Source organism: Nycticebus coucang, chromosome 6 (assembly GCF_027406575.1).
Source record: "Nycticebus coucang isolate mNycCou1 chromosome 6, mNycCou1.pri, whole genome shotgun sequence".
Lineage (NCBI taxonomy): Eukaryota > Metazoa > Chordata > Mammalia > Primates > Lorisidae > Nycticebus > Nycticebus coucang.
This window is the reverse complement of record NC_069785.1, coordinates 71,370,560-71,394,512: the sequence shown is the minus strand read 5'-3', so window position 1 is coordinate 71,394,512 and position 23,953 is coordinate 71,370,560. Positions and strand designations below refer to the sequence as shown.

Genomic DNA, 23,953 nt, shown 5'->3' with positions numbered 1-23,953 from the left:
GAGCAATACCAGGAAGTGGCTGGGGGCTCCCTGGGGGATAGAGCTGGGCTGCCAGCCAGCCAGTGGGTCAGCCTGTGCTGGCTGGTCTGGCTCAGGGAGTTGTGCTGAAGGCCAAGTCCTCCAAAGGACCAGAGTGCAGGGGGAGGGAGAACCTGCCTTGCTGGCCCAGCTCCCAGGAGGCCTGGAAACTGTAACTACCACTCGTTGGGTCTGGCATGGCAACCAGACACAGGGAGCCACACCTTGATCACTTCACCCTCAGGCACTTCCCAGTCCTTTACAAAGAGGATTCCGGTCCTACTGTGGCCCTCCTCAGGCCATCAGGGCTGGTTCAGGTTGCCTAGGTTCAAGGGAAGGAAACCTTGCCCTAGAGATGGGTAGCCGGAAAAGTGTGGTAAGTCCTCTCACATGGATAGAATTTCACAGTCTACAAAACCCTTTGCAAAGCCCTGGTCCCATAGCTGCAGCTGAGCCCCAAGCCCTATTTCATGAGGTGCTATGCCTTGGGACTTGTGATTTTGACAGAGGATAAAGGCCCCTGGGGTCTTGGGAAAGTCGGGAACATGAACACTGGATGGCATCTGCTCCTGAGGCCTGGTCTGACCTATCTTAGACAGGAACTGAAAATAAGAGCCAGAGAAGCTCTCTTTAAAGAAGAACTCTGAGGCAAGTTCCATGTCCTTGAACCTAGAATCTGGGTGTGGAAGTGACCCTATGTGACTTCCGAGGCTAAGTCATAAAGAGATCAAATATCTTCTTCCTTGTCTGTAGGAACACCTGCTCCCGGAGCCCTGAATCATTATGCAAAAATCTGACTACTCTGAGCTGCCGTGCCATGAGGACACCCAAGCCAAACAGATGCAGATAATCCAATCAACAGTCCCATCTGAGTCCAGCCTTCAAGTCATCCCAGTCTAGGCACCAGACATGAGTGTGAAGAAACTTTCAGATGATTCCAGTCCTTCAGATGTTTGAATCACCCTAGTCATTTGAGTCTTCCTAGTGAAGAACCCTCCTTTGCACCCTACCCACAAAATCCATGAGGCCTCTGGCCAACACCTGTGCCTACTTCAAAAGCTCAATATCTATCCTGACCCTGGTGAACCAGGGAGAAAGCCAGGTGGGACATCTGGAGAAGGCCATTTCTTGTGAGTCCTCCAGCTCCGGATGCCCAGGCACTGCCTGGCTGCCTCATCCTATCTCCAGCTCCAAGTCTCTACACAGCCAGCAGAGGGTATATTGAATACCTACAAAGTGCCTGCCTTAGGCCAGCAGCTCCAGGGGATGCCATAATGTCTTCCATGCACACTCCTCTGGGCTCATGAAACCTACCCTCTATCTGGAGCCCTCACAGACTGACAGAAGATATCTGGGGAACATAACTCCATGTTCAGTTACACTCTAGATTTTTCTTTGTCCTGGTTTTGAATATTCTGTCCCACTATACCCATAAGCTATCAAAACAACCTGATCATTTCAATGTTTATGTATCCAAACTACTCTGTCTGCATGGCTTTTGCCACCCAGAAGCTCAAAAATCTGTCAGACCACGTGCCAGCATTTGGGGTGTGGAAAACATTTTCTTTAAAGAAAGCAATTGACCAAGAACTATTCCACTCAGTTCAACAAGACAGACACAGCCTGCCACCCTCATGTAAGGCCCTGGGCTGGGCATTGTGGGGACCATCAATGCAGTTTTAGATTCATTGGAATTACCTGGGGAGTTTGGAATAAATGCTGATGCCCAACCACATCCCAGAGGCTGTTTCTCAATTGCCTGGAGGGATCTCCAGGTGACTGTAATATTTTTTCTTAGCTGAGACCTATCACTCTCACTTTTTCCTACATGAGGTCATCCATGATCAGGTGTTTAAACACCATGTGAGCTGATGGCTCCAAAATTCCCACTCCTGGCGTAGGTCACCTTCCTGAACTTCAGACCCTCCATTTGGATTCTTGCAGACATCTTTGACCTAACATGCTGGGAACTGGATCACTGATCTTCTCCATCCCCCCAATATGCTTCTCCACCACTGTGACACCCAGTAAATGGGCCTTCATCCACGCAGCTGCTCAGCCCCCACACCTGACAGCTGTCTGTGACTCCTCCCATCCCACCGCTAGGTCCTGTCAATTCTCCCTTCACTTTCCAGTCTCAGAGCATCTGTACTTTCCAAATAACTTTTATAGTTATAATCATTTGCACATAAAACTTTGTATTCTGCCTTTCTCACTCAGCATGAACATTCTTCCAAATTGCCATATGATTTTGGTATCACAATTTTTAATGGCTGCAGAATATTCCATTGAATAAATGTCACCTAATTTATTTAGCCAGTCTCATATTGTTAGGCCTCTATTTTGCTTCCAATTTTCAGTTGTTATAAATAATGCCATGATGAGCATCTTGATGCATAGAGCCTTTCCCTGCATTTGGATCGTTTCCTTTGGACAGATTCCCAGACATGGGATGACTAGGTCACAGGATATGGACATTTTTATGGCTTATGATTCATGTTGCCAAATGGCTCTAGTATAAGGGTGATACTACTTTAAGTTAAGTGTCTTTGATAATGGCTTACACAACTTTGGATTATGCTGCCACAAGATCCAGAGCAGTGTTGGACAGCTGGGAGTCTGGTGTTTTTTTTGCTTTTTAAAAACTTCTTAAAAGTGTGCTTAATTTTCTCCTAATTATCTGAGTACAGATAGAGAAAGGCAGATGGAAAAGTATAACCAAAAAAAACAAAGGTGCCCATAATGCTGCCTTTCCCTAGATTCTCAGAGGGTGTAATTTCTGATGGAATGCTAGGATGAGGAATTTGAGTTGAATTTACATAGAAGTAAGCTTGTTGTTTTTATTTTTTTATTGTTAAATCATAGCTGTGTACATTAGTGCAATGGCCTGTACCCATTCTAAGATGCACCACAGATGTGGCCTCACCCATTACCCTCCCTCCACCAAAAAGCTTGTTGTTTTTAATCACAACTTATACATGGAGAGTACCCCAGCCTTCCCAGAGCAGCCTCTCGCAGAGGACATGTACATATTCTAGCCACACTGTTGAGAATCAAATCAACTTTTTAAAAATAAGAAAAATAATAACCTTTTAAGCTCCTGGTATGAAATCCTGATTTGGACTGGCAACGCATTCTTAGGGATATCCTCCGTGATGGCGGATCTTTGACCTAAGCTAAGGGCTCCTCTGCTTAGCTGTGATCTAAAATTACTCAAGCTTGGTCTGTTCATGGATGCGAGGACGGTTTGGGGTGGGAAGCTGGCCGTGAAGAGCCAAATCAATTTCCTGACCTTGGAAGCTGATATTGAGAGCTGCTCTCAGCAATGTCTCCAGTCCAAACATGCTGAGCAATGCTGGAGCCCAAGAATACGCACTGAGGGGAGGGGGAACCCCTCTTCCTCTAGTAACAGTGAGCAAACCTTACAGGGATGAAGAGGGACAGCTCGTGCTTACAGAGCACTGACTCTGCCAGCTCTTTGCCAAGTGCTTTTCCTATATAAAATACATTGAAATCTCACAACACTTCAGTGGGGAGCCCATTGACAGATGAGAAAATCAAGGGTTTAAAACATGTGTAGGTCCTCACAGCTGGACAATAGAAAGGGCCAGGATTTGGACCCTAGTAGTCCGACTCCATGGCCCAGGCTCTTCTGCTGAATCTCCTGGGTATACGTGTTCTAGTAGGAGCCTCTGAAGGAGACCAGCTGCCCTTCTCAATTCTAGGACATAGCACACCCACCCCAATGTTCTATCCACCTTGACCTCCCAACTTAGATCCAGTGTCCTTACACATGTTAAGTCTGCCCAGGCTGCTGGAACAGAACACCACAAGCTACATGGCTGAAACAACAGATATTTATTGTCTCTTAGTGCTGGAGGCTTGAAATCTGGCAGGGTTAGTTTCTGATGAGGCCTCTCTCATTGGCCTGCAGACAGCCACCTTCTTGCTGTGTCCTCACATGACCTTTCCTCTGTGCTCACATGGAGAGAAAGTGAGCCCCTTGCTGTCTCTCTCCTTATAAAGACAGCAATCCTATTGGTTAGGGTGACAACCTTTATAACCTCATTTAACCTTAATTACCTCCAAATACATTGGAGGTTAGAGTTTCAACACACGAATCAAGGAGACACAATTCAGTCCATAATACCATGTCCTCCCAACTCTGCCCTGAAACACTGACCCCCGACATCTGTCAATGACCTTGCACTGTTACTACAGCTTGTTCTCCATGAAGGCTCTTTAGTCATCATGCCTGATATCAATATTATCTATAAGCATCCTTTAAATTAGATTACAATTACTTGGAGGGTATAGGCCAACCTTTACTCATTTTTGCATACCCTCCATTCATTCATTTACTCCATTCATTCATTTGGTCAGCCACTCATTTATCCAGCAGCAAGTTTACTAAGCACCTACTATGAGCCAGGCACTGTGTTAGCCCTGGGACTTCAACGGTGCATAAGATACAGCAGACAATTTTGCACCCTAATTCTAACCACCCTACCCACTTCTCCATCTGTCTGTCATACTTCCTAACCCTGGGCTACCAATGTCTCTCACTTCCCAGGGATCCTCAAACTTTTTAAACAGGGGGCCAGTTCACTGTCCCTCAGACCGTTGGAGGGCCGGACTATAGTTAAAAAAAAAAACTATGAACAAATTCCTATGTACATTGCACATATCTTATTTTGAAGTAAAAAAACAAAATGGGAACAAATACAATCACGCCGCCTCATGTGGCCCGCAGGCTGCAGTTTGAGGACCCCTGCAACAGACCCTTTACAAACCCCTTCTCTAGCAGGGGGCTCTTTGACACCTTCTTGCTCAGGGGAAACAGATGGTGTTAAACCAATGTGGCAGCTGTTCCTAAGCAAGGAATTGCAATGCTGTGTGTCCCTTCCCAGAAAATAAAATTATACATGTCCCAACAAAGGAAACAAACGTGTGCTTGCAAGATTCGTACAAGCAGTCCCTCTTTGCCCAGGAAATAGCCTAGCTTCCACGAAACATTCCTATCAGAGCACAGAAAGGAATCGCTTCTTGGTGTTCTCAGAGGAAGAAGGTGGGTGTTGCTTGACACATGGAACTTTCTTTACTGAAGTAGGGAACTGTGGAACTGGCAGTCACATCTAACATCTACCATCCCTACCCCAGAAGAAAACCCACAGCAGGCAAAGCCATGGGGCCACCACCAGCCAGGCTGATCAGAACCCCGGAAACTGTGGATGTTATAGCTGGCTCCTGATTAATGTGGTTTGTGATAGGGAGAGGTGCTTAAAGCCACAGCAAGAGCACTTTTGCTCATTTCTCTCTTAGTGGCCTAAAATTTCCATAGCAAGGTGAATTAAAACATCTAGGTATTCATGGTCAGGGGTGGCCTGTAATGTGGGCAGGTCCAAAGAACAGGCAATACCCAATCTGCATGTCACTTGCCTTCCACAGCACCCAGAGTAACTGTAAAAGAAAACATAGGATATTTTCATTTCCTAATCATAAAACAAATATACATCAGCGTGGTCTTTTAAAACATAAATTTGGGGTCCCCTGAATAAAGTCAGTCAACAGTTCCCTCCATGGTTCAAACGTGTCCCCTTTAAAATTCAGGTGTTGCTAAGGACATGGTATTAAGAGATGGGTATTAAGCACCTTAAGAGGTGCTTAGGACTTGCAGAGCCTCTCCGGGGCTGGGTTAAAGGCCCTTAGGAGAGAGTTTTCTGGGGTGCTTGGTCCTCTGCCTTCCACTGTGGGAGGATGCAGCCCTCCTCAGACAACTGAACCCACAGGTGCTCTAATGAGGGACTTCCCACCCTCCAGAGCTGTAAGAAATATGTTTCTGTTCTGTAAACAATGCCCAGTCTCAGGGATTTTGTTCTTGCAGCACAAACGTGCCAGGACACCGGCTCCTCCTCCCCCTCTCCGCCCCGGCCTGGGCCCTGCTGAGGCACAACTACTGCTGCACTAAGCTTCTCTCTGCTCTTGAAACCTTTTCTTTTTCTTCTCTGGGCCCTTGCACACACAACAGTTCCCTCTCCCTTGCTCACTCTCCCCAACTGTTCACTTGGTCAGATCTTCCTCCTCCTTTGGGTCTCTGTGTCCACGCCTCTCCCCAGCAAGCCTTCCCTCTGCTCCTCACAGGGCACTGCAGTAGCTGCACTCCCACCCCCACGGCACCCTGACTGTAAGTTCCTCACAGGCCGGGGGCCGGGACCTGCGCCACATTCACCGTTTGACCCTCAGTGCCCACCAAAGGCACAGCACATGGCCGAGCACAGGGCTGTGGGCTGAACGAGGCCCAGGGACCTCTCAGTCTGCACACCCCATGCCACCCCGGCCTGCCAGCCCAGATCCTGGGGCAGTATCTCGTCCATCTCTGCATCCCTGGGGCCTGGGACAGGGCTTAGCACTCAAGCCAAGAAATGTTTGCTGCATTAAGGGAAGTGAGCAGAAAAGTCAGCTTTCTGGAAGATTTTCCGATCTCTACTTCTGCCTGTCAACCATCCACATACCCATAAACCTCAGACCACCTCGTGCCCCTCAACAGGGACATGTAACACCCCCACAGGGGTATCCCCGCCTTAAGGCCAGCTGGCAGGTGTCCTGTCCCTTTTAATTAAAAGTCAGTCAGGCAGCATCCTCCCCACTCATTCCTCTCTCTCTCCAGGTCATTTCCAAAAACCGAGAATCAGCAGGACAGCTGAGAGGGTGGTGTGGTGGCTGTGGGGGAATTGCTGGGTTTGCATCTCTACCTTCCCATCATCCTCCCTCACTACATGTCTTCCTGTGGGTGACCAGGCTGAGGGGCTGCAGGGCCCAGCAACCAGAGGGCTAGTGTCAGGGCTCATTTCCTCAGATCTACTTTTCTCCTTCACTTCTTCCTCCAAGGCCTGGTGTTAAGGCACGTCCTTCTTCCAAAGGCAGGGAAGGCAAAGTACCTGGCCCTGGCCACCACCCCACAGTCACAGGAGGCAGCAGCAGCTCTGAAGGCCACACAAGCCATGTCCGCAGAGAAGCTGCAAGCCTAGGCCTGGAAGTGGGACAGAGGTCATGGGGAGGGTGCTAGGAAAAATCGTTTTCTTTTTCTTAGTCCCACAGGGACCCAGGTCTGAGGTCCCAGAGGGGAAGGCTAGAGGATTCCCTATGCTGATGGAGCTTTTCACCTGTGGGAAGGGACCGTGGATGTACTCAGTGAAGTCCACTCTTGGGCAGATTGTGCTGGAAAAGATCCCTGGGGAATAAACCAAGCACAGTGACAGAAAATGGCTGGGAGAGAGACATACATTCAGGAAGTCTTCCTGGAGGAGGTGGCACTGGAGCCAGGCTTCCATGGAGGAGCACAATATTCACATTTTAAAGATTTACAAAATAAGCAGCACTTAAGCTACTGGAATTGGATGTACTGTCTGAGTGTGTGTATGTGTGTGTGTGGTTTTTACATGAAGAATTGTTTGTTTATTGATGAACTCCTTGGCCATCAATGAAACTGTGGGTCATCTCTCTGCATCTTTTATCCTGGCAGTGCTGGGACGGACTGTGGGCTGCACGCAGAGTCTGTCTCCATCCCTTCTCCCCAGCCCCAGGCCCGAGGGGGCCGCCACCAAGCACAGGAACAGCAGCAGCAGTCCACACTGAGGGGTGGGGGCACCCCACAGCCAGTCTCCAAGGACGCAGTTCATTAGGATGCATCCTGTGTTGCCATGGAGACCCCGGGCCCACAGAGCCTGGCTAACAGTCCCTGAATTCACCCAGGCCTCGAGCACAATTAGACAAGATTAATTTTGGAGTCAGAACATAATGAGACCCGGATGTCCGGGAAGCATATGGCAGCCTCCCAGGGGACTGAAGAGCCTGAGGGCACATTGCTGTCAGGGGGTCACCAGGGCGCTGCCTCTCTTGGGCAGGAGGTCCCAGAGGCAGTGGGGAGTATTTTCCCGCCTTTAGAATTCTTCACAGGCAGCCCAGCTCTGTTCGGGGGTGGGGGCAATGGGAGAAAGGAAGAATAAGCTCCCCTACATGTGTCCCAGGCCTTTCTGGGGACAGTGTTGGGAGGCTTTATTCTGTACCCTCTGATGAATTTGCCAACAAATTCATCTCACGTGCCTGAAATTATGCTACACACACAGAACAGATTATTACATCTATACAAAAAATACAAAAACATCATTCAATAATCTCTAATTGAACATCTTCAGGGCCAGGCACGGAGAGAGCACACAATGAGATCTGTAGCATAGTACACTCCCTCCTTCTCAGGGTAGGGGGCTTGCCCTCTGGCAGGGAAGACGAGACACATTCAGACATAACCATCTTATCACTGTAATAACCAGAGAAGGACAGAGTCTGGAGCAGGGAAAGATCAGAGAAGGCTCCATGGAGGAGGTGGCATTTTGAAAGAAGAGAACAGGAGACCTTTTAAGGAAAGAGGGACAGAGAAGCAGAGGTTAAGTTTGGGGACAGCAAACAGACCAGTGTCTGGGCAGGGCAGGACTGAGGAGAGCCAAATGAGGCCAGAGAGGGAAGGCCTTGCAAATCCAGCCAAGTGGCCTGGGCAGTGCAAAACCAAAGGATGGAGCAACAGGATCCAGGAGTACAGACTGGCAGATTCCCCACCTGTACCCCCAGCCCAATTCCCTAATCCACCCAGCCCCAGGCCCACCTTGGGCCTATACCCAGGACAGGCTTATAGCACGCTGCCCCAGACCCTATCCCCCATCAAGCAGGAAGGTCTGGTCAGAAAAGAAACTTTCTTCTGGCAAGGCTCCTGCACAACCCCCACCCCCACCTTGATTTCTAAACACAGACCAGTGTAGCAGAGTAGACCCTTGGTGCCCAGAAAGGAGAGGAGAAGGGACAGGAGAGGACATTTGCTCTAGAATTAAAATTAAAAGTCCAATGTCAAAAGCTGTGGAGAGGAGACTGCTGCAGGGGTGGCCAGGGCCAGGCGGGCTCCTGGGTAGGAACAGAGAATCTGGAGACAGACAGCCCAATGCTCACAGGAACTAGTCTCTCTAGGACACTGAACTCCCCCTGGCTTCCCCAAGGTCAAGGTCTTTTTAGAAAGCAGGCCTACTCTCTAGAGAAAATTGGATTGCTGTCCTTGAATCAACATTTTTTCCGGGAGGTTGCTATTAGCAAAAATCACTGACCATGCATGATGGAGAAGCAGAGATAGCGAAACTTCCAGTTTGTTCCCACCCCCTACCTCAGCCACGCACACGAGCACGTGCGCACATATACAGCAGTTCTAGAAAGGTTTCACAATGCTAAAATCCTAAAACCAGCATTCTTTGGGGGCAGGAACCCAGCTCAGCTCCCTGGGAGCAAGGACATCCCAACTTTGGCCCAAATGCAGCCCTCTTCTCCAGGAGCTGCCTGCAGAGCCCAGGGCATTCAGTTCTGGCCTCTGTAGGATCTGATTTTCTGAACAGTGGAAACTCTCTCAGAGCTAAGTCTGTGAACTAGGTAAAAGATACAGGTGGTGGAGGAATCCTGGGTCTGAAACAAAGATTGACAGATCAGCCACCCCTTCCTCTTGGGCTCCCCATTGCCTTGGCTGTGTGGCCAGGAACTACTGGCTCCATTGACGACATCCACCTCATAACACACCCACCCCTGTCAGTTTCCAACACATCATCCACCCATCCTGCCCTCCTCTTCAGCCCTCACTGCTTACCCACCACCAGCTCAGGCCTCTCTTCTGGACCACCACGATGGCCCTCTAACTGGTCAGCTGCCTCTGGGTCTGCCAAATGCAACGGTGCAGGCCCCCAGGAGAGGGACAGGGATGGGAGCCACAGCCTGGACTTCTGCCTGATTTTACTCTCTGCTCTTATTGACCCAGTAATTCTGGTGAAGCCTCTGAGTTCCATAGCAACAGAATTTTGTTGGTCTGGCCTTTTTTTTTCTTGGATGGGAGGAAACAGAAATTAGGAAGAAGCAATTGACTAAAAACAACGCTTCTGAGAAGCAAAACATCCAGGCAGTTAAGGGCACAGCTCTGAAGGGCATGAAGGATGTAACAGAAGCCTGGTTCTATTTCAATTTGTTATTTGTGTAACTGTAGGCAGCCACTTAATCCCTTTCAGCCTCAGTCTCCTCATCCACAAAATGGATATGTAAATAGAACCCATCTTCCTAAGCTTCACAGGATGTTGAAAGGATGATGTGAGATGCTTGTAAAACATTTAGCATAGTCCCTTCTTAACACAGTAAATGCTGAATATGCATTAGTGCTTCTATCTTTATCATTAATATTTTGCTGCTTATGAATTTAAGTCCTACATCATTTCCCCTCCCTGTCACCCCCAAACCAGGCCAGTCCAGAAAACATGTGCCCGGCAGCCCAGGCAAGCAGCAAAGCCACTTTTCTCTGTCATTTCTCCTTGACCTGAGAAGGCTGCGCCTCTTAATTGCTCTTTGGTTTTACTCAATTTGAAATGAGCAGGGCACCAATTCCCTACAGGAAAAAAAAAATAAATATGCTTCTGCTCAAAATACTAATGAGGTTGGACAGGAGGTGAGGCTGGCAGGGGAGGGCAGCCCCTGAGGCTTTTTGTCCAGCCCTGCTGACCTTACAGGAGGAAATGGCCCAGTTTGGAGCATCCCCAGGAGAACAGGTGAGATGTGAGGCTCTGGACTCACTCCACAGGCCCCAGTTCTGATGGCCTAGTGGAACGGGTATGGGGAGCGTTCTGTGGTAATACCCAGCTATCCATCCCCATAGATTTGTGAATCCAGTTCTTCTCTGAGGAGCTCCAGAAACACCCTGGCTGCTGTGTCATATTCCTCTCCTCCCACTCAGTTACCAAGATCTAGAGATTCATTTTCTCTATACACACTGCCTCTGCCCTGGCTCAGACCCTCATCACCTCAACAGGGCTGCTGGGCTCCTGGCCTCTCACATTATCCCCTCCCAGTCAGTCAGTCAATAAACACTAGTGAGTGGCTAGCATGGGCCAGCCTTGCAAGACGCAAAACCCTGCTTCTTCTTCAACCTCCTTTTCAGCTTGCTCCCCTCCACCTACCCCCAGGCTAGGGCTTCTTGCTATGCTTTAAATGGCAGGTGGGCTCCTCCTGTTTCCTTGAGATTGCTGCTCTCTCATCCAGAAAGATCTTCCCAAATGCCACCCTTCAGCCCACTAGGACTCCCCTTATCAGAACTTCCCTATCTCCCTACCCCTGCTGCTGTATCTTTCTTGAGAGTATTTACCCACCACTTGATGTCATGTGGTATTTTTGTGTTCTGTCCTATCTCCTCACTGTCTCAGGCCTGTCCCTGAGGGCAGGGACTTGTTCTGTTTTGTTCACTGCTGTGGCTATGTCCCATCACATAGGGTCATGGGTACAGCGAATGCTTAATGAATATTTATTGTCATAGGATTTAATGACTTGGTCACATCTCTTTCCTACTAAATGCTCTTCATGGAAACCCTGTGGTCTTTACAGCAGCACTCCTACACAGCTGGCCCCAGCCTCCCTCTTCTTTCCAGCCTGAACACTCAAACCTCACCTGATGTCCTTGTGATTTTGGAGCAGCCCAGAGCAAGGCTTTCCTTGCCTGCATACACACTGCTCTTCCTCCCCAAGTCTAGCCTCCTCTGCAGAGGCAACTCCAACACCGCCTCCTCTCAGAAGCTTTGCCTGGGCTCCCCAGAGCTCCCATGGCCAAAGGACTCCCAGTCAGCACTGGTCCCATCACTTCATCTGTATTCATGTGCTTGTCTGCCTCCTAGGCAGAGTTTAACTTCCTTAAAGGCTAGGGAAAATGGTCCCCTCTGCATGTCCCCTGCTTAACAGATGGTAGTTCACGTTAAGATCTGCATTGGTCTAATGGTAATAACTATTAACTTGACCATATATAAGGTCCACCATGGGAAACAGGACTAGTGAGCCATCCATGGAGCTGAGAACAGAACCCCAGCCCTGGGAGAAGCCCCAAGTGTGGGCAGCAGATGCTGAGGCCTGCCACGTGGCTCAGGGCACAGAGCCACAGGCTTCCACATCTGAAGACAAGGCCTACCCCGTAGCTGTTGCCTTGCTCCTGTGGTGCCTGAAACTCTTGGAGATGTTAATTATACACCGTGTCCCCCTTCCTGAGAGGAAATCCTGCCAGTGTTCTCAGGGACACAGAACAGGGCACCTCAGCTGGAGGAGAAACCCCTGGGGGAGCGTGGGGCCTGGATCAAGGGAGCTCTCACTCTGACCTGACCCCACAAGTCCCAGGCGAGGCTGACCACTCAGCCAGTCATACTGCCTTGAGCACTGCATACCTGGGACCTTTGCAGGATACATGCTTCTTGCACCCACTTCACGGCTGCTGTGCAAACTCACTTCATACCTCCTCTGACCCTCCCAACATTATCAGGGGACAGAAAGACTGATGTCTCCCTCTTTCCAGAGTTGGAAAAAAAGACCTAGAGAAGTTAAGCAACTTGACTAAGGTCACACAGCATGCAAGAGGCAGAACCTAGAATAGAAACTAGGCTGAGATTTCAGTTATTATTTGGAATTGACAGGAAGGTACATGCTGAAAGGCTTTTCTGGGACTGGAAGCAAGCAGTTGAGAGGGCTTTCCAGAAATCTCACCCCCTCCTCTAAGCACACAGGCTCTGTCTGGCTTTAAACCCAAAGAAATTCCATCTCTGCTCATTGGCTCTCAGATTCGGGAAGTAGCCCATTCCCTGTGGCTTCTTCCCTGGAGGATGAGTTCAATAAACAGAGCCCCTTTTTCATCTTCCTGCATAAATATTTCAGGAGACAGGAACAAACAGATCTGTTTTTGATCTGCTGCTGGTTACTCAGCATTGGGGCTCCTCTGTCCCAGGCAGGAACGCCACCCCCACTCCACCTCCAGGCATTACAGTGTCCAGTAGGCCTTGGGAGATCCCAGATAGCACCCTCATGCCAGGGCTGCTCACCTGGGCTGGGGAAACAGGCGAGAGCTGCAGAGCAGAGCTCAGTTCTTACCAGAAGCAACCCCCCCACCCACACGCTGCTACCGTTTCTAGAAATTCAGGGAAATGGTCTGCTCCTTGTCTGCTACTCTTGGGCACACTTCAATCACTATTGCCCCAAGACCACACTGCAGAGGACACCAGATTCCTACACCAACAGGCACTACCACTGGGGAAGAGAACCTAGATAGAGCGTCCAAGGGCAGGCGGACCACAGTTCTAGCTGGAAACTTCAGCCACTTAGAGGGCCAATCCTCTTAAATCTCCCCTAAACACCCCCTTTGTTTATTCATTCAACGTTTATGGAGCGCATTATTCTTGGATTCAGAATATTCAGCCACTCCCCATTGCTGACAGGATTCTGACTTTTCAGACTGTCATTTCCTGTGCTTCCCAAACACATCCCTCTCTGCTCAACTCATGCTCCTGTTAGCCTGGTTCCTCTGTTACTCCCAAATGAGTCCGTCCTTCCCCTTCCTAAATGTTTTTCTCCTTTTGTCCTTTCTCCTCTTCCCCTCTCTTTTCTAGACCTTCTCAGATGGCTCGCATGCCACCTCCTCCAGAAACCCTTCCTTAACCATGGCACCCACAATGATTCCTCCACCCCCTTGGGCTCCTTCGTTGCTTGCTGCCATCACCACCCAGGAACTGCTCTTGTGACATTCTCACATGTGGGGTCTTATTTTTCCAATTCAGTCACAAGCATCTAGACAACCAAGCTCTAGCTTGTTTCAGCACGTATGCAAGGATTAGGGCAACATCTAGATCTGGCTGCTCCAGGAGAGAAGCTCAGGTTTTAAGAAATGTGGATGACTGGGCCCTCACCTTCCAGAGATTCTGATTCTACTGTTCTGGGGAAGGGGTTGGGGGGTAGGGAAGGCCAACGATTTAATTTGCAGGATCCCCTTTTTAAAAAATTATAAAGAATTTCAAGACAATGACAGTGACAGGTTACACATTTGTTGCTATGGTTTGAATTTCCTTGCCAAAACTAATGTTTAAATTTAATTTGCTTTATAACAGTAGGGACTTTAAGATTAGGTCATGAGGCCAGGCATGGTGGCCCATGCTTGTAATCTCCACACTTTTGAGAGGCTAAGGCAGGAGGCTAGCTTGAGGACAAGAGTTCAAGACCAGTCTGGTCAATATTATGAGACTCTGTCACTACAAAAAGTGAAAAAAAAAAAAAAAAAAAGGCATGGTACATATCTGTAGTTGCAGCTACTCTGGAGGTGGAGGCAGGAAGATCACTTAAACCCAGGAGTTGGAGATTACAGTGCCCTATGATGATGCCACTGCATTCCAGCCTGGGTGACAGAGCAAGACCTCATCTCTTAAAAAAAAAGATTAGATCACAAGACCTCTGCTCTCATGAATGCATTAATGCTGTTATTCCTAGAATAGGCTCCTAATAAAAGGATGAGTGAATGAGTTCAGCCCAATTTCCACTCCCTGAGTCATGCACTCACTCATCATGTGACACTTTCTGCCATGAACTGACCCTCATCAGATACTGATGCCAAGTTCTTGGACTTCCCAGCCTCCAGAACTATGAGCCAAATAAAACTTTTTAAATAAATTACTCAGTCTGTGGTATTCTGTTATAGCAGCAGAAACTAGACTAAGACACCCATGAAGACAGTCATTTAAACCTCTCCAGGTGATTTGCAGCAGGATTGAGAAACCACCACCAAAGGCAATAGATAGCCACTGCAGGTTCTGTGCTTCTGAGCTGCCACAACAGTGCACAAACCTGCATCTCCTTCACCTGTGTATGCCTGAGCTGCAGGGAGCACAATTTAATATTTGCAGAGTGAGCAAACATATGAATGGATCCAGAGAGGTGGAGCTTAAACCAAAAAGCTGGAAAGAATTGTTTTCCATTTATGTTTTTAATTGAGCTATAAAATATACACAAAATGCCCACAGTGCACAAGTCTTAAGAGCTCAGCTAGATTAATTTTTACATATGTGTATAATTTTTACACATGTATACATTCATGTAACAATCACTCCAGAAGGTTCTTGAATGCCCTATCTTAATTAGAATTATACCCCCACCACCACCCCAGGCAACCACTGAAAACCAGACAGAATTTCATCAGAGAAGAGCCTTCCCATGGGAAGAGGTAGAGTAAGCATGCATATCTAAGAGACATGAAAGATGCCGACTCAGAAAATTTCCTGACGTGTGCCAAGAGCTGGTATTTGCGTGGAAATGAACACAGAGGTTGAGACAAGATTAATGACCTCCTTAAAGTCACAGAGCAAAATGGTGGTAGGACTCAAACTCTGGTCTTCAACCTCCAAATCTCATGAGCCCCTCACAACCCCTGGCAACCTGGAGTGCATGTGTATGCTGGAGGACACAACTAAGGAGACATTGGCCGTGGGACAATGACAACTAAGGAACACTGGGGAAGGGAGGAGGTAGGGTAGGATTTGAGACTGGGCAGCAACAGGGCACAAACTTGTATCCACAAACTCACTCCCACACCCTGCCTCAAACTAGGTGATATGATCCTAAGACAATTGGGGAAACCGAGTCCCAACCAGAGGCAGGGCGAGTAACCAATCCCAAGACCACATGGCCAGGGAGTATGAGGGCTGGGGTTTTGGCAGAAGTTTTTGAAGGCCCATTCCAGTGCTCTTGTCACCAGGCTACAATCGTATCTTCCCAGAAGGAGCCTGCTTGCCCCCTGCCCTCTCCTGTCTTCTCAACCCCAAATCCAACCATTCTGGCAGCCCAAGCAGATGGGAAAGGCCGGTCCCATGGAGTGGTCTTGGGCAGAGCTATCTCCTTAGGGGAGAGGGACATGTGTGGCACTCAGCTCCCAGGCACAAGGAGGAACCTTCTGGAAATCTGGGCTCTACCTCACTGCACAATATGGGTAAAGCAGATCACCTAATGCACTCCTTTGCTTAAAATCCCTCTTGGGCTCCTCGGCACCACCACAAGATGCAGCTCAAGCTCCCTGGCTTGGCACCCAAAGCTCCTCCAGGCTCCTGCCTGTCCCTCTAGACTTTTCCAACCACATAGTGACCCGCCTTTCCCAGCCTAGCAGCACTCAACTCTGGTCTCTTCTGGAATAAGCCAAGCATGTTCCCCTTCCCCTTCCCAGGTTCATGCTGCCTCTCAGCCTGGAATGCCTTTCCCGCCCCTTCATCTGCTTCCTTAAAGACTGAGCTAAGACCTCTTCCCCTAGAAACTTCCCGCGTCCTCCCCAGCCCCATTGTGTATGCCACTGCCACCAGCCTCCCTTCCCCAACAACCCTGCAGCCACGTGTCTGAGGGGCGCATGACCCCATTGGACTGGGATCCCTCTGTAGGGGAGAGATAGCTTTGATTCATCCCTGCATGATCTCTTCACCCCAGGGCTTGGCACACAGGGCTTCATGTTTTCTGGATGAATCTTGGGCCTCATTTTATTTGTATAAAGGTAGGGGTGGGGAAGGTGGTTGGTACCTGGCCAGGGAGAACAGGGCAGCCAGGATGAGGAAGTACACAGAAAAAGGGTGGCCGCCCTCTCCACTCCAGCCTCCATTTCCCTACAAAATAGGCTCACTCACAGTAAGCAGCTCTGTCTCCTACCTCAGTTTCCCCCTCAGCAACCTCTCCTGAGTCTCTAGGGTCTTGCTCTCTGCAAGCTGGGCCCAGTCAGGGGCAACCACTTACAGTATTATTGCCCCTCTCAGGGGAATTTATATTTAATAACATCTAAAAGGCCCCAAAGAACTGAATCTATAGTGGGTTCTGAGAACAGTGATGCGGGAGGGCATTCTGAAAAAGGCAGCCCCCTCTGCCATCCACTGCCAGCCAGTGGGCCGTGTAGCTCCTCTTTGAGTGTGAGGCTGTACAAGCAGGAATATGAGGGTTAGGGCCCAGTTCTCCCTTCCCTGCTGTGTGATCTAAGCCGAGAGCCATTCTCTCTGCGGCTCAGTTTCCCCATGTAACAAGTAGGGACGATAGCAGAGTTACAGGGCTGGGGGGGTACATGAGAGAACAGATGTGCCATGCGGTGCAGGGTGTGGGGGAAAGTTTAGGAGAGTTTATTCATTTCTGCGCTTTTCAAAAGCAAGGGCCCCAGGGCTTGTGGCTCCCAGGTCGCCCCACTATGGTGGGGGGTGTGGACGGGAGTGGGGAAGAGGGTGGGCGGTCAATGCAGAGGGGAGGCTTTGTCTGTGGCTCCTGAGCACCCCTCCCCTTCCCTCCACCCACTCACCCTCCCTCCCTCCCCAACTCCAAGCCAGAGTTCTAGGGAAAACTTGGCCAGGAGACTTCTCAAACCGATAAGGTCTGGCCAGAGGAAAGCTCTTAGCAACCCAGGCTCCCGACCCAAAGACCCTTCTCATGGTTTCATGGAGACAAAGGAGGGAAAGATTGCCAGCAGTGTGGTGTGCCAGGACAGCTGGCTTCCGGAGGCAGAGCCGGGGATCACGGGCTGCTACGGAGGCCAGGGTGGCAGCCTGGCACGTCGGGCACACACTGGAGGCTGAGCAGAAAGACCCCCAGGAGTTGCTCCTCCAGCCTCTGCCACCACCATGACCAGGTCTCAGGGTGGGGTGCTTCCTGCCTGGTCAAAAGCCTCTCCCCTCAGGTGTCTCCTCCCACCTAGACTAAGTTCTAAAGGTTTCCTTTCTGGAACTTTCTCCCATTGCTCACTTTGAATCAATCCTTGGCCTGCCAACATGGGCAACTTCTAGAAGCCTAAAAAAGTCCCCACTGAATTGAAACCTATCCAACCTGAGCCCTCCATTAACTTGAGGAGCGCCAGTCCCCACTCAGCCACGTCTTGCCTGTGACCCCTTGGGCAAACCTTCTGAGGCTTGCTTTCTCCTTTGCAAAAGGGAAGAGTCCATATACATCTTCAGCATCTCTGCTGGCTCTGGCAGTCCACAGATCTATTAAATATAAGAGGAAGGATTTAGCCCGAGCAGCAATATCCAGCAAATACTTTAGGCTTCCTCCAAATTCTGCCAAATTATGTATGTCTAGGCAGAGTATTCCAAAACTCTATAACACACCCTTACTAATGGCACAGCCCTTTCTCAAGTGCTATGAAAAGTACTAAAAAGAATCAGACGTCATTCCAGCCTCAGCAAGTTCACAGTCAAGTAAGGGAGTCAAAGATCATGCTCACCAAATACTCAGCAAATCACAAAACAAGTTAGGCCTTTACCTGCCAGGTGGTATAATGGAGGCTGGGCACTGCAGGAGCTCTGAGATTGAGAAATTTAATGTGGCTCCCAATCCTGAAAAGGCAGGTTACACAGGACAACTCAGGCCCTTCAATAGCCTTGATCCATAAACAGTTGATTTGTTCCCAGATATTTTAATGACTAAAGCAGGAAGGCAAACTCAGGGTCGTTAGCAGATTTGTGATAATAAAAAGTTATCAGATGGCCCCTCAGGTATACAGAAATTCCCTTTCCCAGAATTCCAAATTTCTGAGAATCCCAAATTTCCCCATGCATTCCTGCAAACTGATCTTTCACCTGGAGGTCAGCAGGGCAGGCATAAATAGTGTTTTTTTCATGAGTTAAACAAAAAATTTAGAAATTAAGTCTGTTGGTCACCTCTGCCATCACCTTTCTGTCCACCAGCTGTTCTATGTCCTGGAAATTCCACCAGATTCCAGATTATGAAGCTATTAGCTCTGAAATCAAACTCAAGGTGTTTGGATGGGCTGCTACAAATGCCTCAAGCTGGTAGAGGCTATTCCTTTCCATCAACTCAAAGGAAAAGTAAGCCTGAGCCCCAGGGATATCAGAATACATACAGGACAAAGGTCAAAGTCACCTGAAAGTGGGGACCTGGTCCCTCTGCCTAGAGACTCAGGCAGGACTAAGTTGGGGACCCATCTCCCCCTGCCTTCCACAGGGAACTCCGGCCTGCAGGCAGCCAGGATGATACAGATCAACTTTTGGATGCTTTACTTAGCTCATTTTTCAAATGAAAAGCAGAACACCCAATTTTTATAGATAGATTATTTGCCCCAAGCATATTAAAACAGCCAAAATAGACAGAACAGGAAGAGAGACAAGCAATTTTTCATCTGTATCAAACTAGCCTGACAGAGTAAAAACAGATAGACGCTGTTGGGAAGAGATGAACTTTTCTCTTCCACCCACGGAGTATGAATCAATTCTGAAATAGGACTACAGCAGAAGAGAAGTGGGCTAGCTACTGGAAAGAACTGTCTAAATTTGAAAGCCATGAAACACTGGGGGAGAGGGAGGGAGAGGGCACATATTAGACCCTGCAGTAAATCATCTCCTCCCGTGGACATCTCCAGCTACAACTATGACATCTACAAAGTGCCTCACTTACATCTTTCCATATTCCCTATAGATTACAGCACCCTAGTGAGGCTGACTACCAGCTCCATTTTCAGAGATGGGAAAACAGAAGCTCAGAGACATTCAGGAACTGGCCCAAGGTCACACAGTAAGAAGCAGAGGGAAGAGCAAAGCTTGGGTCTTCTGCCTCCAGGTCCCCTGCTCTAGCCATGTGTTTCAGGGCATTACCATAAGCCTTAAAAAGTGGCTAGACAGAAGACCTGGGAGGCAGGCTAAACCCCTGATCAGTAGTGTGACCTTAGTGAGTTACCTCCCTTCCCTCTCTGAGCCTCTGTTTCTGAAACGATAGAAAGGAGAAAAATAATAGCACAGACCTCATAGGTTGCCATGAAGACTCAATGAATTTTTATATATATATATATATGTACATATACATGTATGTGTGTGTATACATACATACATACATACATATATATATGCTTGGTATAAATGACGCATCCAGGAAGGGTTTAGCTGCTTCTATTATTAGTTTTTGTTTTTGTTTTGAGACAAAGTCTCACTCACACCCTGGGTAGAATGCCATGGTGACATCATAGCTCACAGCAACCTCAAACTCTTGGGTTTAAGTGATCCTCTTGCCTCAGCCTCCTGAGTAGCTGGGACTACAGGCACCCATCACAACACTCAGCCAATTTTTCTATTTTTAGTAGAGATTGGGTCTCCCTCTTGCTTAGGCTGGTCTCAAACTCCTGAGCTCAAGCAATCTCAGTCTCCCAGAGGGCATGACTTACAAATGTGAGCCACTGCACCCTGCCTGCTTTTATTGTTGTTGTTACTATCTTTTGGCCACCAGGGACCTAGCAACTGGTGAAAGGCTGGGAACTGCCTACTAATAAATTAGTTTTTAATAAGCTAATCTAAATTAAAATTAGGAGTTGGTCTCATATTCCTAGAAAGTGTAGAGTGCAGCAGAGGCAGAGGGCTGGACCAGATGACTCCAGACTTCTCTGGGGTTAAACACCGATCCTGGAGGCTTTCCAGGAATTAGAATAAGCACCCACCAGACTAAGCCACACACACCTCCCTTCTGGACCGCAGGAGCCTACAAAGGTGTTAAATTTGATGTACGTGGGGGTCAGTGAATACAAGCCTGTGGAATATACCCCATGTAAGATATTCACCTTCTCTGAGTTCCTGCAGGGCATGAACGAAACTACAGACCTCTAGTGGACCTTTTTTTTTCTTCAAGAGGGTCTTGCTTGTTATCCAGCCTAAACTTGAACTCCTGGGATCAAGCCATCCTCTTGCCTCAACTTTTCAGGTAGCTGGACTGCAGGTACAGACTTTTAACACATTAAAATATGTGTGTGTGTGTGTGTGTGTATACATGTATAAAACATCTCCCTATAGTTGTACTTCAAAGACCAAAGTCCAATCTAGATATTAAGAAACATTTCAGTAACAAAAAATGGTCATAATTCAGCCCACTAAAAGTATAAGCTGGAAATTTTCCTGCCAGAGCAATGTTTCCTTTTAGAAAAATAAATGACCTCTCCTGCTATCTGAGAGCCAGGAGGGCCTCTGCCCTCCTTATACAACCAGGGAGGCTCTGTGAAGCAGACAGCTGGGCAACTGAACTTGGCAACTGCACATCCCCCTTGACTGGGTCAGTCTAAGAAGTGCCCATACTCCATCATCAAGCTACCCTTCCCATCACCAAGCAGCAGGGAGGGGGAAAGAAAGAGTAACGGAGTCAGGAGGCCTGGGTCTGGACCAGTTCCATTCTGTCCTAGGGGGCCACATTTTGCAGGTTACTTGTCCTGTCCGTGCCTGTGTCCTCATCTGTAAAGTGGAGATAATAATGGTAACCTACACTATGACATCACTCTAAGCATTAAATGAGCTGACACGTGTGCCATGCTCTCATCAGTGTCCGCAGGCAGGAAGCGTTCATGGTGAGGGGATTTGACTCCAGACATTCACCTATCCATTCCCTGTGCTTGGTGCTCTCTCCTCAGCTCCCATCCTTTCACCTGCTACCTCCTACTCATCCTTCATGACTCAACTTAAAAGTCATGTCCTGAACCTCCTGACTAGGTCAGGCCCCTTGCTATTCCCACAGTTCTTGGTAATGCTCATTTCATAACCCCCAGGACACTCCTTAATTTTCTGATATTAATAGCTAACACTAACTGCCGGGCTTGTGGTAAGTGCTTCACGTGGATCGGCTCCCTTAGTCTTAATAACAATCCTTTTATGTGTATTATCAGTCCTAATTAAGGGATGGAGAAACAGGTGTTCAGAGAGGTTAGGCAGCTTTCCCAAGAACACACAGCAAGTAAATAACAGAGTACCATCTGTCTTACTTCAAAACTGGCATTCCTAGCCACCTGCATCCATTGATCACCAGGGGACATCTCGAGAGAAGGCCATTTCTGGCAAGGGCTGGCCCAGGGACCTGCACTCCCTGAACAAAGGTAGATTCATGGGAATGGAAAGTGCAGCCCTCACTGGCCACCCTGCTCAAACAGCCCGTGTCATGTCAGACACCATGTGCAGGACACCCCACAAGAGCCTCCCCCTTATTATTTGCCTGGCTCCCAGCTCCACCAAAGGCCACAGGCAAGTCTAAGCAGGACACATCCACAAGTGTCACCCACAAGGCAATCAGCATTTGTCCTGTACATCCTCAGTGGCAAGGCCACAGACACAATAGCAGACAGGAGCCCACTGCATGGGGGTGGGGAGTAGGGTAGGATCATGCCCCAGGATGAGAGGCCTAGAAGTTAGAGGAATGTGTTCTCAGGAGCCAGACAGCCCAGGTTCAAACCCCTGCTCCCCATCCATTAATTCTGTTACTTTGAGCCATTCATCTACTCTCACAAAGCCTCACTTTCCTCCTCCAGAAAGTGGGATCTATAATAGAATCTACATCATTCTATTATAGAGAGTAGAGTGGCAGAGAGTAGATATGGTCGTGTGTGCCCAATGCCCGCTTAATAACTGTTATTATCATGATGGTGGGGATTAATCTTCACGGGATGTGGACCATTATGTGATCGGATTGAAAACATTCTGGCTCCCGTCAGAAGTGTGGGTTTGCATCCTGCCTCTGACCCACATTAGCTAGGGTGTGGTCCTGTCTCCACTCAGAGACTGTTTATTTACCCTTAAGCAGAGGGGACCCCCCCATGGCAGTCAGTACAGTAACTCATGACAGTATTCTGTACACAGGACGGCCTGAGCAAACCCGAGCGCCTCCCATCTCTTCGTTAATTAATTGGAAGGAGGGTGCAAGCCAGAAACCAATTACTAAGTCCCTCCAGGGGCCTCTGTGGGGTGAGGGTGTGTTGAGGGAGGAGGATGGTGGCTCCTACTCCCTCTCCATCCCCGCCCCCCACTTGTGCCTCCTTAGCAGCTGGTCCCACACTCCAGGCCCACAAAGGAGAGGCTCATTCTAAACAGCTTCTTTTCATGTGGAAGCCACTGGATTTGCATCTGTCCCTTCCTGGCAGGGCCTGCCCCATGCCAGCTGCTCAAGTTCCTGAGGCTGCTCCAGGCCCTAGGCCTGAGATTACAGGGTCTACAGTGAAAAGAAAGGGAACCAAATGGAGCTGATCAGGAGAAGAGGGAAGGAAACAGGGCTGGGCACACAGGGAATTTGCACATTCTCTCATCTCTTGGACACTAGACAAATTCTGTGGCCAGGCATATCCAAATCAGAATTTGGGCCGCCTGGGTTCCAGGAGCCGAGACTCCACCACTGCTGCCACCGGCTGAGGCCATGTCTGCTCCAGTGAGCCTGCCTGGGGGAGAAGTGGAAAAACTCACACACCATCACTGGGCTGCCAGGGCCTGATGCTGCCAGGCCATTGATCCAGCCAGTGTCCACTGTCCCAGCCAGCCAAACTCAAGTCTGTACCAAGTCCACAGGGCTGGCAAGCTGTGGGGCTAATTCTGGGGCCCTGAGGAGCCTCACAATCCTTCCCAGAGGGCTATGGGTGTCAAGGTGGCAATGCCCTGGGGCAAGGGACACAGGGCCTCTGAGCACAGAGAGGAAGAAAGTAACTGACAGAGCTTTTTTGGGGAGTGAGTTCCATTGCCTAGAGGAAGATGTAGTATGGAAAGAAAGAACCTGCAACTGTTGAGCACTTACAGTATACAGATAAGACAGACCTCCACTGGCTGTGCCCACCGGACCTGGAGACCCTTAACTCAGGACTTGGGCACACCCCTCTCCATATCTGTCTCCTTAAGGTTTGGATCACAGGGCTATGGCTCATGTGTCCCTGTCCCTTGTGTCTCACCAAGGCCAGAGTAGGTGCTTGGAGGGTGCTGGCAGAATGAACGACTACTAGCCACGTACCTCCTACCATGAGAATGCCAGATGTCTGGAAGAACCGAGAGGGAGAGGAGCCATAATGGGAATGTGGGCAAAGGAGGCAGAGCCCCCACTCCACCCAAAAGTCTGAGAACTGAGTCTGTGCAGGTACCTCTCGGCCTTTTAACCGAGGCTCTGTGAGAAGCTGGTGCCCTCACCTCCTTTCCCAGTAAGATCCCAACAGGAAAGAGGTGCTGGGATAGAATGTCTGAGGATCTGGGCCTCTCCTGAGTAGGCCAGATTCTGGGTCAGGGAACTGAAGGCACAGGGGCCTCCTAATTCCCCCTCACCATCCCGA

At 49.0% G+C, this 23,953-nt stretch overlaps 1 protein-coding gene across 4 annotated transcripts in view; it reads right to left on the bottom strand.

Annotated features, from left to right (window-relative positions):
* Window positions 1-23,953, bottom strand: part of CORO2B (coronin 2B) — a 216,133-nt gene that overhangs the window by 129,843 nt on the left and 62,337 nt on the right. The window contains exon 1 of one of the 4 annotated variants that reach the window (XM_053594720.1): window positions 9,695-9,790. The exons of 2 other annotated variants lie outside the window; for them this stretch is intronic. The gene's annotated coding sequence lies outside the window, so the exon portion shown is untranslated. Of the gene's footprint in view, window positions 1-9,694; window positions 9,791-23,953 lie in introns of those variants that run through there. One more of the 4 variants, XM_053594721.1, reaches the window with a different exon arrangement.